Below are 17,777 nucleotides of genomic sequence, written 5' to 3' on the forward strand. Positions count from 1 at the left end.
AAAAAGGGGGGCCCCCAAATGATACCTTACAAGTGGGCAAAATCCTGTCCTTGGTGATATATATTACACTTTCTGGTTTCATACTTTGCAAAAATGCCAAAGTGAAAATGTTAACGTGAATTTTTTTCATTCAGTTTCTTTATTTCTGTGGACTGTGTTAGCTTTTGAATAAAAACATGTTAGCTACCAAGGACTATGTGAATTATGTGCTCAGCATTAAGAAGTAGCAAAAGCAAGTCATGAACTAAACACTAAGCACTTATATATGGGCTAGCGTTGGGCATAAGGCCTTGCCATTCATTGTAGGCGTGCGACAGATCTTGATTCCGCCGTGGTAAACTTAATTTGCCTGAAGATTAGCAGTGTTGTAGCAAGGTGAGGTTAAACCATAGTAAACAGACAAAATTCTCCTGTGTTTGCCCTCACTGTGGGATTTCCTCTGTCCTAGGTTAGTGTCATCAGCAGTGCTATGTAGTATTGTGAGAATTTATCTCAGGAAGCAGCCTCTGGAATTTTCTGACTAGGTAGGGGAACTGGGAGGATTTGAAGCATATGTACAAGGAACACCATGAAAACTGAGTCTTCAGGTCTTGCTAAGGCCATTAACTTTATTTGGGAGACTGTGGGAAGAGTGTGTGGGGATTTCTGAATGGAGAGAATCACAGCCGTTTACTGCTACAGACAAACTCCAAACACATGCATCTAGCTTTACCTGGTACTAGGAAATTGATCTCAGGCTGGCAGACTGGTAAGTACCTTTAACCCCTGGTCCGTTTCTCTAGCTCTTCAAGACTGTGATATGGTGAGCCAAGTTTTGCGGTATGGGGGGGGGGGGGCGAGGCTGGACTGAATGAATGAAACTGCCTTACAAACCTTGTTAATATATTTCTTACCTACCTACTCACCACTTGTGACTGCTATAGGCCACTGTCTCGGCAGTCAAACCAGAGTTTAGACTTCTCAAACCAGGTATCCTTGTAAACTCAATATTATCAGAGAAAATGGAAAGCCACAGGACCAATATGGCATGTGGGTTTTGTTTGAAAGTTTTGAATGACAAGACAGTACAAGAGTACTAATTTTTTATGGAATAGATTGTATTTATTTTTTTATTTGTTTTAAAATTTTTATTGACAGTTTTCATAATTATAGACAATAAATTATGAGAAATTCCCTCCCCCCTTCCCCTTCGAAACTCCACTCTCCATCATAGCCCCTCCCCCTCTCAATTAGTGTCTCTTTTATTTGGATGTCCTCATTTTTTTTCCTGCCATTATGATGGTCTTGTGTAGGTAGTGTCAGGCACTGTGAGGTCATGGATATCCGGGCCATTTGGTGTCTGGAAAATGTATCGTAAGGGGTCCTACCCTTCCTTTGGCTCTTACATCCCTCCTGCCGCCTCTTCCGCAATGGACCCTAAGCCTTGGAAGGTGTGATAGAGATGTTTCAGTGCTGAGCACTCCTCTGTCACTTCTTTTTAGCACTATGGTGCCTTCTGAGTCATCCCAAGATCACCGCCATCTGAAAAGAGAAGCTTCCCTAACCAAAAGTGAGAGTGGCATTAATGTATGGGTATGAACATTAAGAGAAGGGCTTACCAGGCAGTCTAGTGAGCATGGTATATACATGTAGCCAGACACCAGCAGATGTTATACCCATAGGGCTCATGACCTCCCTCATTGTAGGTTTTCAATATCAGGCATGTATTCCCTTCCATGGAGTAGGCCTCCAGTCCAATTATAGAGTGGTTGGTTTCCCCCATAGCAAACATGTCACTATTGCACCCATTGGCTCATTTGCCCTGGCTGTCCAAACTGAAGGCTTCATTGTCCACTGTTGTTTATCTCCACTGATGATTTCTGTTTCTCCCATAGAGCTATGTGTAGCGTAGCTTTTTCCAGCTTTCTTTCAGGTTGTATTTAGAATCATTGAGGAAAATCAGAGTTTTTGAGAAATGTACAGCTGAGGTGAAATGTTTCAGTTTGAGGAAGCTTTGCTTCTTGAATAGCCATGAATGACACCTCAGTGGTCCTTCCTTCCCTTATTATGGTAGAGAACATAACTCCAGGTGGCTTGTGTGCCATTGTATGGTAATAAACTGTTTTCAGTTTTATATTTTACATGTCTCTTACTGTGATACAACACTGTCAGGGGGGACTTTTACCATTATAGAAAGCTGGAAAATACAAAATTCTACACAAGCAGTAGTGTGAGGTTTGGTCTTCGTGGATACTTCCTCTGAAATATCTACTTTGGAGGTTCAGAAAAGCTGAGTAAGCCTATGAGAGAAACGTTAATCTAAATTTTAAATATAGGGCCTGCGGAGATGGCTTAGCCATTAAGTTGCTTGCCTGTGAAGCCTAAGGACCCAGGTATGATTCCACAGTACACACGTGAAGCCAGATGCACAGGGTTGACTCACGCATCTGGAGTTCAATTGCAGTAGCTGGAAGTGCCCATTCTCTCCCTCTGACTCTCTTTATCTGCCTCTTCCTCCTTCTCCCCCACTCTCTCAAGTATTTTGTTGTTGTTGTTTATTTTTCGAGGTAGGTTCTCACTCTAGCTCAGGCTGACCTGGAATTCACTATGTACTCTCAGGGTGACCTTAAACTCACGGCAGTCCTCCTACCTCTGCCTCCCAAGTACTGGGATTAAAGGTGTGCACCACCATGCCAGCCTCAAATAAAAATATTTTAAAAGGGCTGGAGAAATGGCTTAGCAGCTAAGGCGCTTGCCTGCAAAGCCTAAGGACCAGGTTCAACTCTCTAGGTCCCATGTAAGCCAGATGCATATGGTGGAGCATGCACCTGGAGTTTGTTTGCAGTGGCTGGAGGCCTTGGCATGCCCATTCTCTCTCTCTCTCCATCTCCCTCCCTCTCTCCCTCTCTCTCTCTCTCTCTCTCTGTGTGTGTGTCTCTAATAAATACATAAATAAAAATAAATAAATACATAAATAAAAATAAAAAAAAATATTTTGAATGAGAAAGTCTTTCTTTAAAGATTTATTTTTATTTATTTATTAGAGAGAGAGAATGAGCATGCCAGAGCCTCTAACCACTGCAAATGAACTCCAGACGCATGTGCCACCATGTGCATCTGGCTTACATGGGATCTGGAGAATTGAACCTGGGCCCTTAGGCTTCGCAAACATGTAGCTTAACCACTAAGCCATCTCTCTAGCCCTTAAAAAAAATATATATATATATGTGTGTGTGTGTGTGTGTGTGTGTGTGTGTGTGTGTGTGTGTATATATGAAAAAGAGAGAAAAATGGGCACCCCAGCTACTGTAAACAAACTCCAGATGCATGAGCCACCTTGTGCATCTGGCTTATATGGGTCTTGGGGTATTGAACCTGAGTCCTTGGGCTTCACAGGCAAGTGCCTTAACCACTAAGCCATCTCTCCAGCCCTCATTTGAATATTTTCACATCATGGCTTCTAAGGGTATCCTTGAGCCTTAAGTAATATTTCACTTTTCGTAGGCAGCTCCTTGTACCAGGCATTCCCAGGAGAATCTTACCTGCACAGTGTAGGACATGTCTAAGTTGTTCTGATGGCAACCGGGTTTCTTGGAGGAGGGGACGTAGAATCTGAGTTTCAGTGTCTTGGATACCCTCCTGGAATCTGCGGTGATCTGTTATGCATAGCGTAATCCACATGTGGCAGAGAGGCCCAAGATAGGGATGTCCATCTCTGCACGAGATAGGGGCTCTTGTTTCTGTGATATTTGGGCTGCTTGGTATTTTTTCCTGAACACCATGCACATCTTGAAGCCATGACTGCTCTCAAGGGAAAACCACATCAAATCATTCCCCATTTCTTCAAGGTCAGGACAAAGGTTCCATTTCTTGGTTTTGTAGACATCATGATAATTGGAATAGTGATCACTTTTTGGAAGAAAATGCCTTGACTTTTGTTGAAATCATACACATTCCTAATGTTTTTTCTTTTGTTTTTTTTTTCTTTAACCCTTCAGGATTTGCCTCAGAGGATACTGAACAGAGGAACTGAACACAGAAACCTCAAGGGAGCTGCCAGAATTTGCCTGCACATTCTTGTTCCGTGTCTCTTAAAGAACCAGACCAACAGAACTGGTGGGTTTGGGTGCGTCCACCTCCTGGAATCCTTTTCTTTCCCACTTAAGTAAGAACGTAATTTTCCCTTCCTATCAAGTGGGATACAGAGTGCTTGCTGCTTAAATACTGCATACTGGTATGTGTTCATGTGGTGACATTAGCTGTATATTACACAGCATGACCAATCACTTAGAACCCACAATGTAAGTCCTTTTTTCTTTCTGGCCCAAGAGGAAACAGCTTCTGCTGTGTGCCTGCATGCATGACCCAGGAGTGAAGAGGTGAGCAGTAACTTGTGGGGCTTACAAACCTGTGACTAATCACCAAGAGGTCATCAGAATTTCACATTATCTTTCAGTGTGTGGAGTACAAGGAAGGACCTATCTGTCAGCTAGAATAGAATTCAGTATGACAGCTTGTGTGAAGTTTGAGCAAGTCCCATGCCCTGTTGATATTGTCCTTCTTTAATTTTTTTTTTTTTTTTTTTTTGGTTTGTCAGGGTAGGATTTCACTCTAGTCCAGGCTGACCTGGAATTCATTGTATAGTCTCAGGGTGGCTTCGAACTCATGGCAATCCTCCTCCCTCTGCCTCCCGAGTGCTAGGATTAAAGGCATGTGCCACCATGCCCAGCTGAAGGAGAGGTTTTGTTTGTTTGTTTTTAAATATTTTTATTTATTTACTTGAGACAGAGAGAGAGAGTGAGAACGGGTGCTCCAGGGCCTCCAGCCACTGTAAACAAACTCCAGATACATGTGCCACCTTGTGCATTTATTTGGCTTACGTGGGACCTGGAGAATCGAACCTGGGTCCTTAGGCTTCACAGGCATACACCTTACCCACTAAGCCATCTCTCCAGCCCCTTCTTTAAAAAATTTTTAAAATATTTTATTTATTTATTTATTTGCAGAGAAAGAGAGAATGGGCACTCCAGGGCTTCCCAGCCACTGTAAACAAACTCCAGATGCATCGGCCACTTTATGCATCTGGGTTTACATGGGTACTGGGGAGTTGGACCCAGGTGGTTAGGCTTTGTAGGCAAGCGCTTTAACCACTGAGCCGTCTCTCTTACACAACATTGGCTTTCTTGCCTGTCATAAAACGTAAGGAATTGTCATATCAGGTTCTCTGATTTGTGGCAATCTAATGGTTTGAAATATTTGTAAAAATACCTTGTCCTTTTATAACCATCTTAGTTCACATAGCAAAGTTTGCCTACTGTCTGTAAGACTCATAGAACCTTTTTATTTGTTTGTTTTTTGTTTTACTGTTCTTCAAGGTCTCACTGTAGCCCAGGCTGACTTGGAATTCACTCTGTATTCTCAGGGTGGCCTTGAACTCATGGCAGTCCTCCTACCTCTGCTTCCCAAGTGCTGGAACTAAAGGTGTGTGCCACCACACCTGGCTTTAGAATCTTTTTTGTTTGTTTGTTTTATTTGGTTTTGTTGTTTTTTCGAGGTAGGGTCTCACCCTAGCCCAGGCTGACCAGGAAGTTACTCTGTAGTCCCAGGCTGGCCTCGAATCTTTTCTTTTTAGGGCTGAATAATATTCTACTGTATGCTTCAAATCATATTTTCTTCATCTATACATTTGGGTCGTGTTCATTTTTAACTCTCTTGAAAATACTGCCATGAACATGTTTGAGCCCTGCCTTAAATTATTTTGGGTTTTACTCAATGATACAATTGTGTGGTTTTTTGGTTTTTTTTCTTTCCCAAAGGTTGGGTCTCACTCTAGCCCAGGCTGACCTGGAACTCACTCTGTAGCCCCAGACTGATCTCAAACTCATAGTGATCCTCCTACCTCTGCCTCCTGAGAGCTGGGATCAAAGGCATGCATCACCATACCTGGCCTGTTTTTCTTTTAATATTTTTGTTTGTTTGTTTGATTTTTCGAGGTAGGGTCTAATCTAGCCCAGGCTGACCTGGAATTCACTATGGAGTCTCAGGGTGGCCTTGAACTCACAGCGATCCTCCTACCTCTGCCTCCCGAGTGCTGGGATTAAAGGCGTGCGCCACCACGCCCAGCTTCTTTTAATATTTTTATGTATTTATTTGAGAGAGACAGGGAGAAAGGGGTATACAGAGACAAGAGAGAGTTCGGGTGTGCCAGGGCCACCTGCTGCTGTAAACGAACTCCAGATACGTGTGCTGCTCTGTGCATCTGGTTTTACGTGGCTCCTGGGGAATGAGGCCGCCAGGCTTTTCAAGCAAGTGTCTTTAACTGCTGCGCCATCTCTCCAGCCCAATCAGTGACATAACTGGATTATTTGTTTCTGTGTTATTCTTTTTTTTTTCTTTTCCCTGAAGTACCAGTGTGTATATATATATATATATATATATATATATATATATATATATATATATATATATATATATATATATATATTTCCACAGTATGGAAACAACTACTTTCCACCATTTTACATTGTTACCAACAGTGCGCAGAGGGGTCCAATTTCTCCACATCACTGGCTATAGAATTGGGCTTGCGTTTTCCTGTTTAGCTAAGTTCTATTATAATGAGTGTAAATTGATCTGTCAAATCAGTGTGGCTTTGATTTACCTTTTCCTAAAAAAATTACTAATAGTGAACCTCCTTTTTAGGTACTTAGTGTCTGTCTCTGAAACATCTTTGGAGAGATGGTCTATTGAAGTCATCTTCCCACTCTCTGCTTTCTTATGGTTGCATCGTCCAGATATTTTCTCCTGTACTCTGTGTTGCATTTTCTCTCTCTTGCCAGTATCTTTCATTTTAAAATATATTTTATTTATTTGAGAGAGAGAGAGAATGAGAATGGGCACGCCAGGGCCTTCAGCCACTGCAAACGAACTCCAGATGAATGCCCCCCTTGAGCAACTGATTTACGTGGTTCTGGGGAATTGAACCAAGGTCCTTTGACTTTGTGGTCAAGTGCCTTAACCCCAAGCCATCGTTCCAGCCCTCTTTTTTTATTTTTTTTATTTTTTTTTTATTTTTGTTTTTTCAAGGTTTCACCATGTAGTCTCAGCCTGGTCGTGGACTCACAGTGACCCTCCTACCTCAGCCTCTCAAGTGCTGGGACTAAAGGCATGTGCCACCAAGCCTGGCAAGTTTTTTATGTTTTATTTTTTGAGAAAAGGTCTCCTATGGCCCAGCTGGCTATGTGCATGCATTTAGTAGTGGACGGAAGGAGAAAGAACACATTGAATATAGTTGTGAGCAGAGAACCCACAGTCGCTACAAACATCACTTGCACACAAAAAATAAAGTACTTTTCATGTTATTTCAGAGAAACAAAACTAGCTTGACCACAATGGTATGGTGTTTCCAAAATGGTCGTTTTATATGTTTCACTGTGGATGAAGCATAGGGATGGTCCCAGTATATCTTCCCTTGACCTTCCTTGGAAAAGGCAGAAGGAATACTACCCCACCTAGTATCAAAGGTCTGCACTGAGGTGGCTGCTCTCTGAAGGGCTTGAGATTGCAACCTGCCATTACTACAATCAGCAGTTACAGAATTCTCTCTCTCTCTCTCTCTCTCTCTTTCTCTCTCTCTCTCTCTCTCTCTCTGTGTGTGTGTGTGTGTGTGTGTGTGTGTCAATGCTTGGAGGTCAGAGGAGTTGTCTGTGGCCCGCCACGTTCTTTGAGACAAGGTCTCTTGCTGCTGTGTATGAGTCTAGCCCTCAGCCAGCTTTTTAAAATTAATTAATTAATTGTTTATTTGCAAGCAGAGACAGAAGAGACAGAATGGGCACAGCAGGGCCTCTAGCCACTGCAAATGAACATCGGATCCATGCGTCGCTTTGTGCATCTGGTTTCACGTGGGTACAGGGAAATTGAACTCTGGTCTTTAGTCTTTGCAGGCAAGAGCCTTAACCACGCTGAGCCATGTCTCCTGGCCCCCTCAAGCAACTTTCAGTGGGTGCTGGGGAACTAAACCGAGGTCAGTAAGATTTTGCAAGGAATGCCTTTAACCACTGAGGTATCTCCCTAAACCTAGACTTGCAACATTAGAGCCCTTGGCGTTCGCATGAGGCGTCTGAATTCCAAATAAATGAGTGTTAAATCTGTTGACATTGTGTCAGGGCGGAATTTACCTGTGACCTGACCCACCATTCTCTTTCCTTCACAGGGACTGGTTTACAAGGGATAAACTCTGTTGGCCACAGCAGGTTCTGGTTCTCTCTTTGCCATATAAGGGGATTTGGAGAAAGAGGGAATATCTGAGCCAGTTATATTTTCTGGAGTGAGGTGGGATAAGAGAGATCATACTTTCTAAAACAAACCTGTGAAAATGGTGTACTGTATTCCCTTTAGGCAATAAAGTCAATTCATGCTTATTAGCTCAGATTCTATCCAGTATTTCCCTGTGGGACTGAGAATAAATGATTAGCTCAAACCTGGGGCATTTTTACTGGTATGTTAGTTAACTCCTAGTACACACAGTGAGAGTAAAGAGTACGTGAGACATGAATGGCAATTAGTTCCCAGAGTTTAATATCTCTGGAAAATCCTGACACTTGAACATCTTAATCTAGATTCAACAAAACTCTACAAATGTGTATTTTCCATTCGGTTCCACCCATAATGTTAAGTGTGTATTTCAGGAACTTCTTTAATGTAGTTTTGCTTTCTAGAACTGTAACTACAGTTGGTTGACAATACAAATAACTTTAACTGCCTAGCTAACCGTTACAGACTTGGAAAACTGGTTTTCCTTGCTTTCTCTCCTTTTCATAAACATCTTCCCTCAGAACTAACTAGAACAAGTTGGTTTTACAAAATACCTACAGTTTTACCTCAGATGTATTTATATGCAAGTTTAGCATTTCATTTCGTTCCTTCACTGATTCTAGACCATGCACTGTTACTGCGTTTGTTGATGTGGTGAAAACACATTAAAATGTGTTTTTGGAACTCCTTGTCATGTATTTAACCCAGCATCAAGAGCTGGAGGGATAGCTTAGCGGTTAAAGTGCTTGCCAGCAAAGCCAAAGAACCCAAGTTCAATTCCCCGGTACCCACATAAAGCAAGATGCACAAGGTGGTGCATGCATCTGAAATTTCATTTGCAGTGGCTAGAGACCCTGGCATTCCAATTCTATCTGCCTCTTTCTCTCTAGCTCTTTCTCAAAATAAATAAATTAATTAGGGCTGGAGGGATGGCTTAGTGATTAAGGCATTTGCCTGCAAAGCTAAAGGACTGAGGTTCAATTCCCCAGGATCCACGATAGCCAGATGCACAAGGGGCGCACGCACTTCGGGTTCATCTACAGTGGTTGGAGGCCCTGGCGTGCCCATTCTCTCTCTCTCCCTCTGTCTGTCAAATAAATAAATAATATATTTTTAATAAATTAGTTAATTAAACCAGCATCAATACAAGGAGTGAGTCATGTAGTAGCGTAGCTGTATTTCCAGGTATAGCTCTGGGGTACTTGGCAAACATGAGCTACTTCGAGGAAGACCACCCACTGTGTGGTGAAGACTATCCCAGCAGCAGTGACATGCCAGGGAAAAGGGCACTCTCACCCAGTGCCAACACTCCCCCCTCCGTCTTTCACATTACCCTCTAGGATGGCTCCCACTTGCCAGCAAAATTCACTTGCTTTTAAAATTGTTTCCTTGGGCTGGAGAGATGGCTTAGCGGTTAAGCGCTTGCCTGTGAAGCCTAAGGATGCCGGTTCAAAGCTCGATTCCCCAGGACCCACGTTAGCCAGATGCTCAAGGGGGCGCACACGTCTGGGGTTCATCTGCAGTGGCTGGAGGCCCTGGAGTGCCCATTCTCTCTCTCTGTCTCTCTGTGTCTCTCTCTCTCTCTGTCTCTGCCTCTTTCTGTCTCTGTCACTTGCAAATAAATAAATAAAAATAAACAAAAAAAATTAAAATTGTTTCCTAGCACAGTGCCCATGATTATATTGTTATATAACATGGCGGTAGCAGTTGGAAATGTTTTTAACTTCACAAATACTTTACATTCAATTTAAACATTTACACACATACAGTACTCATGTGCACAGTGTCCCCGAAAAATTCTTGCCTGTGGATACTGGGCAATAAAACGCAAGGTTGGCCACCTTCACCAGGATCTATGTCATCCCCACCCCATGGTAGCAGAGCTTGTTTCCTAGTTGTAACTGAAATGACTAATGTTAACCAAACAAAATCAGGTCACACCTAAAACTGAAGCTAACGTTTGCCTGTAGTCAGTCTGTTTCAGAGCCTTTGTTTCAGGACAGGCAATTTGTCGTTTTCTTACAAACAGACGTGTGGTATTCTTGTGTACTGCTACAGGACATGCGCCAAGGAGTGTGCACTCATGCACATATGAGTGTGTAACATTAGTCCATGTTACTGCTATGTAACTATTTGTAATATAGTAATAGGTATGTATTAGTATGTAATAGTAAGGGACGGGGAGACAAGTAACTTTCCCATACCGTTATGATGGTATAGAAGTAGTTTCTCTTTCTGAATCTCTTGGGACCATAAATCTTGAAAATAAGCAAAAAAACAAAAAAAAAATCCTTATGCCAGCCATGGTGGCACACGCCTTTTAATCGCAGCAGTTGGGAGGCAGAGGTAGGAGGATTTCTGTGAGTTCAAGGCCACCCTGAGACTCCATAGGGAATTCCAGGCCAGCCTGAGTTAGAATGAGACCCTACCTCAAAAAACCAAAACCAAAACCAAAAATAAAAAATAAAGAAGAAATCTTTGTGTGTGTGTGTCTTCTCCTTCCCTTCTTTCTCCCATCTTGCCCTTCCTTGCTCCTCCCCCACTCTGAAAAAATACCCTTTTCACATCAGTTTCAGAAAAATTTTAAAGCCTTATGTCTAAATGTACTGTCTTGGGGTGGCTTTGTTTGAAATATGAGTCTAAGGGGGGTGGGCAGGGGGGAGATGGCTACTTACCATACCAGCAAGAGGCCCTGTTTCACTCTGAGTTCAATCCCCCAGCACCCAGCTGGGTATGGCCGTGCCTGTCTGTAACCCCAGGTCTGTGGACAGAGACCAGAGAATAGCTGGGGCTTGCTGGTCAGCCCGTCTGAATGACAAAAATAGCTACTCTAGATGTCAGTGAGAGCTTCTGTCTCAAGGGACATATATATATATATATATCAGACACATGAACACCCCTAACTCAGGTACACAGGGCACATTCATCTGTGCACACATGCATATGAGCACTGTACATACACACCACAGCACACATAACATACCCACACATACCTATCCCTACACACACAGAGTAAAAAAAAAAAAAACATTATTGCAAAAAATGCCTCTTTATTAAATTGTAATCAGAAATTTATCTGAGGATATAGCTCAGTGGTAGAGTGTTGCCTTGCATATTTAAGACCTTAGGGTCAATCACTAGCACTATTTTTTTTTAAATGCCTTGTACTGCACACCTCCTTTAAAAAAATTTTTTTTTGGGGGGGGGCTGGGCATAGTGGTACACGCCTTTAATCCCAGCACTCGGGAGGCAGAGATAGGAGGATCGCTGTGAGTTCGAGGCCACCCTGAGACTACATAGTGAATTCCAGGTCATCCTGAGCTAGAGTAAGAGCCTACCTTGAAAAAAAAAAAAAAAGCAAAAAAAAATTGAGAGAGACGGAAAAAGAAAGAAGAGGAAGGAAGGAAGGAAAGAGAGGCAGATAAGGAATGGGTGAGCCAGGGCCTCTAGCCACTGCAAACGAAACTCCAGACACATGCACCACCTTGTGCATCTGGCTCACGTGTGTACTGGAGTCCTTAAGCTTCCTGGGCAAGCACATTAACCACTAAGCCACCTCTCCAGCCTTCCTGTCATCATTTTATAGTGAAACTGTGGCCCAGGGAAGCAAGTGACTATATGAAAATATTTGTTTCTCAAGGGGTGGAACCAGAATATGAAACCACACAACATGGCCCCAGATCCTGGGTTTGTAGTCACCACCTAAAGCCCCGTGGCCCCAGTCAAATATTTGGATTGTGTAGTTTCCATTTAAGAACTTAATTCCAGGGTCTGGAGAGATGGCTTAGCGGTTAAGCGCTTGCCTGTGAAGCCTAAGGACCCCGGTTCGAGGCTTGGTTCCCCAGGTCCCACGTTAGCCAGATGCACAAGGGGGCGCATGCGTCTGGAGTTCGTTTGCAGAGGCTGGAAGCCCTGACGTGCCCATTCTCTCTCTCTCCCTCTATCTGTCTTTCTCTCTGTGTCTGTCGCTCTCAAATAAATTAAAAAAAAAAATTTAAAAAAAAGAACTTAATTCCAGTCAGATGTGGGTTTATACAATTATAATCCCAGCACTGTGAAGGTAGAGACGGGAAGATCAGGAATTCAGATACACAGGGAGCTGAAAGGCTCTCCACTCCTGTCTAGGCAATATGAGTCCCAATCTATATAAAAAAGAATTGTATAGGTTGTTAATTTGGAAAAAATATAATTTGAGCCGGGCGTGGTGGAGCACGCCTTTCATCTCAGCACTTGGAAGGCAGAGGTAGGAGGCTCACTGTGAGTTCGAGGCTACCCTGAGATAACATAGTGAATTCCAGGTCAGCCTGGACTAGAGGGAGACCCTACCTCGAAAACTAAAAAAATTAAAAATATATATAATTTGGATATGTCAACAAGTCTACACAGATTCAGAAGTAGCTATGGTGTGATGGTAAGGAATAATTCTCCAATAACTTTTTTTTTTTTTATATAAATTTGGCCAGGCCTGGTGGCACATGCCTTTATTATTATTTTTATTTATTTGAGAGCTACAGAGAGAGAGAGAGAGAAAGAGGCAGAGAGCAAGAGAGAGAATGGGCATGCCAGGGCTTCCAGATGCATGTGCCCCCTTGTGCATCTGGCTAACATGGGTCCTGGGGAATCAAGCCTCGAACCAGGGTCCTTAGGCTTTACAGGCAAGCACTTAACCACTAAGCCAACTCTCCAGCCCTCCAATAACTTTATCATGAACCTGTGGTCCTCTTTTCCTTTTCGCACTGGTGGTATTTTAGTCTATTAACACTACCTGTGCGGCTAACCCTGGTTTATGTGAGGAAGAAGCAAAGAAGGAATGTTCTAGTAGAAGGCGCATGGGTTTTGTGATCAGACCCGTCTACACTTTGATTCTGTGACCTTGTTCAGGTTATTGGATCCTCTGAGCTTCCGTCTCCTAATTGTTTGAAAAGAAGAGAGTCCATGGCTAATGTTTATCAGACTCGATTTGGGTCTGAGCACTTGGCCCCAGCTTCTCCTTTATTGTTCTTGGAGATAGGGGTTGTCGTTGCTGGGATTCTGTTTTGCAGATCAGAGTCATGAAGAGCCAGGATTCTAAACGAGTTAACAATATTACATAGCCACGCCATGGACAAGCTGGGTCTGAACTTGGGGAATTAGACTCGAGTTTGGTAGACTTTAACAGTCAAGGTTTAGAATTTGCAAGTCTTAGGCTGTCTGCTACAATCTGCTAGATTCAGCTCTGCCTCTGTTGCATGAAGAAGCCATAGACAGTACCTAAGCCAATGGCCATGGCTATGTTAACAGGAAAACGGGGCAAAACAGCCAGAAAGGCTGGCTGTGGCACACTGACATCTTCTCTAGAGTCCACCTTTAAATTTCTATTCATAGACATGTCTTTAAAAAAAAAAATTAACCCTGGTTGGGCGTGGTGGCGCACACCTTCAATCCCAGCACTCGGGGAGGCAGAAGTAGGAGGATCGCCATGAGTTCAAAGCCAGCCTGAGACTACATAGTGAATTCTGGGTCAGCCTGGGCTAGAGTGAGACCCTACCTTGAAAATCCAAAAAAAATAAAATCAACCCTGGCTGGGCATGATGGTATACACCTTTAATCCCAGCACTTGGGGGATTGAGACTACATAGTGAATTCCAGGTTAGTCTGGGCTAGAGTAAGACCCTCCCTCAAAAAACCAAACCAAACAGACAAAAATTAACCCTGATGGGCTGGAGAGATGTTTTAGCGGTTAAGGTACTTGTGAAAGCTAAGGATCCAGGTTTGATTCCCCAGTACCCATGTAAGCCCGACGCACCAGGTGGCAATGCACGTGTCTGGAGTTCATTTGCAGTGCCTAGAGGCCATGGCACACCCAAAATCTCTCTCTCTCTCTCTCTCTCTCTCTTAAATATATAAATAAAATATAAAAATTAACCCTGGGACTGGAGGGATGGCTCAGTGGTTAAATGCCTTTGCTTGCAAAGCCTGGTGGACTGAGTTCAATCCCCCATACCCAGGTAAAGTTTGTGGAGCATGAATCTGCAGTTTGGTTGCAGTGGCCAGAGGCCTTGGCATGCCCATCCTTTCTCGTACTGTCTCTGTCTGCCTCTTTCTAGCTCTGCCTCAAATAAAGATAAAAATAAAATAAATTTGAAAACATTAACCCTTTATCTGTCCAGTACTTGTAATATGAGTTCAGAAGATGTGAGCTTTCACTGACTCAAGGGATTTTTGAACCATATGGTAAGAAAGTTATTCACAAGATCCTTTCTAGCCCATCTTCTTTCTGACAGGGCGGATTGCCTTGAAGCCACCTACCCTCTTTTATTGCTGTCCCACATGTAAACAAAACACCCTCTATAGCCACTTCTCCAGAACTACTGGATACACAGTCGCCCGGGGTCCCCTGAAACCCGTGTCATGGTGCTGAGTGTCGGCCATCAGCAAATGTCCACAGAAATACGTATAATATGGACTTGGGGTTTCATGATGTCAGTTAGTTCCATAGTGTCCTTGTAAATGTATTACTTACTAAAGTGATAGATGATCCACACCATCAGTGTGGGGGGGGATAAGGAAGATGCCTTCTCTTCAAGAATTTTCAGCTGTCTCCATAATCAAACTCAAAATGCGTACATTTCGAGTTCTCATCTAGTTGGTATCGCTGGACTGTGCCTTGGGTTTTGCGTGACTTCGTGACCCACTGTTGGGCATACAGCTCACTCAATGTTAGTGTTCACCCAGTACAAGTCAACTCAGGGGCTGGAGGGATGGCTTAGCAGTTAAGACGCTCGCCTGTGAAGCCTGAGGACCCATGTTTGACTTTCCAGGTCCCACATAAGCCAGACATACAAGGTGATACAAGCGCGCAAGGTCATGCATGCGCACAAGGTGCCGCACGTGTCTGGAGTTTGATTGCAGCGGCTGGAGGCCTTGGTGCACCAATACTCCCTCTCTCTCTTTATCTCTGTTTCGCACTCGCTCTCTCTCTCTGTAAATAAATAAAGTTGGCACAGTGCGTACATGTGACCCCAGTGCTGAGTACTCATGTGCCCTCGCTGTCACCTCACCCTGCTGTCATTGTTGCAGCGCAGGGCTGGAGAGATGGCCTAGCAGTTAAGGTGTTTGCCTGCAAAGCCAAAGGACCCGTGTTCGATTCCCCGGGACCCACATAAACCAGATGCATTAGGAGGCGTATGTGTCTGGAGTTCATTTACAGTAGCTGATGGCCTTGGTGTGCCTATTCTCTGCCCCATCTCTCAAATAAATAAAATAAATAACTAAAAATAGCTAATCTTCAAATATCTATTGATAAGGGTTAGCTGTTTATGAAGGAAATCACATCCATAGGATACCTCTGCCCATATTCTCGATCTCTTTTTTAAACACATATGTTATTAGCTAGCAAAGAAATATACGTGTGTGTGTGTGTGTATTAATTACTGGCAGTGACAACCACTATCTTTAACACAGAAGAGAGACTAATTGGAACGAAGAAAGGGATTCAATGGAGGGTAGATTTAAGAGGGGCTGAGAGGGTAAGAATGGGGGTGAGGGAGGGAATTATCATCTGTACTGATGAAAGCTGTGAATAAAAAGTTTATTTTTTAAAAAGGGAAGGAAATCACAAACCATTTTCTTGACAAATCTATTGTCTTTTAAGTGTCAGACTTTGAAGGTCCGGATGAGACATACTCTCTGGCCTCTTGACTTCACATTTTAGTTGTTGAGAAAAGGACTGAGGAAAAATGACAGTCACGCCTTGTCTTATGAAAGGGGCATTTACAGTGACTTAGCCTCGCTAACGCTACACTGTGGTTGTCAAAACAGAGAGTTTGGGTTTGTCGCGTGTACCTTTCATTCTTGGGCTTGGGGTCTCCATTGCCTTGTGAGTGTCCCTCATAACTCCTGAGTGCTTACCTGCGTTTAGGAACTATTCTGCTGAAATCCTTTATATTTCTAAGTAAACCTGCTGTGCAAGAGCCACTCCTTTTTTTCTGACGTTTTCTAGCCATGCTCAAATTCTTTGGCCTTTTGCTGTCTATTGTCTGCCCCACATAATGTGGAGTTTGGCCCTTCTACTGTCTAGCTCATCTTTCTTCTTATTATTATTCTTTTTTGTTGTTGTTGTTGAGACAGGATCTCATTCTAGCCCAAGCTGACCTGGAACTTAGCCTCAAACTCACAGCACTCCTCCTGCCTCAGCCTCCCCAGTGCTGGGATTAAAGGCATATACCACCACATCCAGCCAGCTTCTGGGTGTTTTTGTTTGTTTGTTTTTTCCTTCAAGGTGCAGTCTTCACTGTAGTCTCAGGTTGACCTGGAACTTACTCTGTAGTCCCAGGCTGGCCTCGAACCTGTAGCAATCCTCCTACCTCTGCCTCTCAAGTGCTGGGATTAGTGTGCACCGCCATGCCCAGCTTTTTTACTCTTGTCTTTGTTTTTTGAAAAAAAAATCATTATTTATGTATTTTTATTTATTCATATAAAAGAGAGAGTGAGTATGGGTACAATAGAACCTCCTGCCACTGCAGATAAACTCCAGAATCATGCACCTCTTTGTGCATGTAGCTTTACGTGGGTACTGAGGAATTGAACCTGGGCTGTCAGGCTTTGCAAGCAAGCACCTTCATACACTGAGCCATCTCTGCAGTCTCCTCTTTTTTCTTTTTCTGTTTCTTTTTCTTGTCTTTTTTTTCAAGGTAGGATCTCACTCTAGCCCAAGCTGACTAGAATTCACTATGTAGTCTCAGGGTGGCCTTGAACTCATGGCGAACCTCCTACCTCTGCCTCCCAGAGTGCTGGGATTAAAGGCATGCGCACCACACCTGGCCTCTATTTTCTCTTTTTAAAAACGATGTATTTGAGTGAGAGAATGTGTATAGGACCTCTTGCCACTACAAACTCCGGACAGACACACGTGTTGTTTTGTGCATCTAGCTTTACATGAGTTCTGAGGTCTTGAACCCAGGCCAGCAGCTCAGCCCCCAGCTCTGTTTTCTTTCTGAGTCCTGTCTTCTGTTCCTTAACTCCCTCCTGCATTGCAGCCTTTCTGGAAGATTCTGTCATTTTGGCAAATGCTCGTTATTGCTTATGGTGTTCCCTCTGCTCTTTCACTCTCTTCTTCTTGCTAGACTATGAAGTCAAGGACTGTGTGGTGGTCACCACTGTATGCCCAACCACCCAGCCCAGCCTTGCATACAACAAGTGCTCAATTAGTGACTGACTGCATGTGCAGATATTGTTTTCTCATCTAGTCCATCCATTGTGTTCAGGGCAGGGCTGACTTAGTGCCCGTGAATAAATGTCTGTGTTCGAAGACCATGTTTTTAGTGATGGTTCATCGTATGCCTTAAAAAAAGTGTCTCTTAAGTGAGGCTTATTACACGATTAAAGAAGTCAGTAGTGACATTTGACAATGACCCAAGTCTTGAAAGCCAAATTGTCAGCAGTTCTCACAGCGTCCTGGAAGCAGAGGGTCTGAATTTAAATAAGACACTGGGATGGCAGGTCAT

The 17,777-nt window shown here is 43.3% G+C and overlaps 1 protein-coding gene across 2 annotated transcripts in view; it reads left to right on the forward strand.

The window, feature by feature from the left end:
• Rbm47 (RNA binding motif protein 47) overlaps positions 1-17,777 on the forward strand; it is an 88,139-nt gene that overhangs the window by 39,109 nt on the left and 31,253 nt on the right. For both annotated transcript variants that reach the window (XM_004658666.2, XM_045130341.1), the window contains exon 2: positions 3,978-4,095. The gene's annotated coding sequence lies outside the window, so the exon portion shown is untranslated. The remainder of the gene's footprint in view (positions 1-3,977; positions 4,096-17,777) is intronic.

Source organism: Jaculus jaculus, chromosome 11, assembly GCF_020740685.1.
Source record: "Jaculus jaculus isolate mJacJac1 chromosome 11, mJacJac1.mat.Y.cur, whole genome shotgun sequence".
NCBI lineage: Eukaryota > Metazoa > Chordata > Mammalia > Rodentia > Dipodidae > Jaculus > Jaculus jaculus.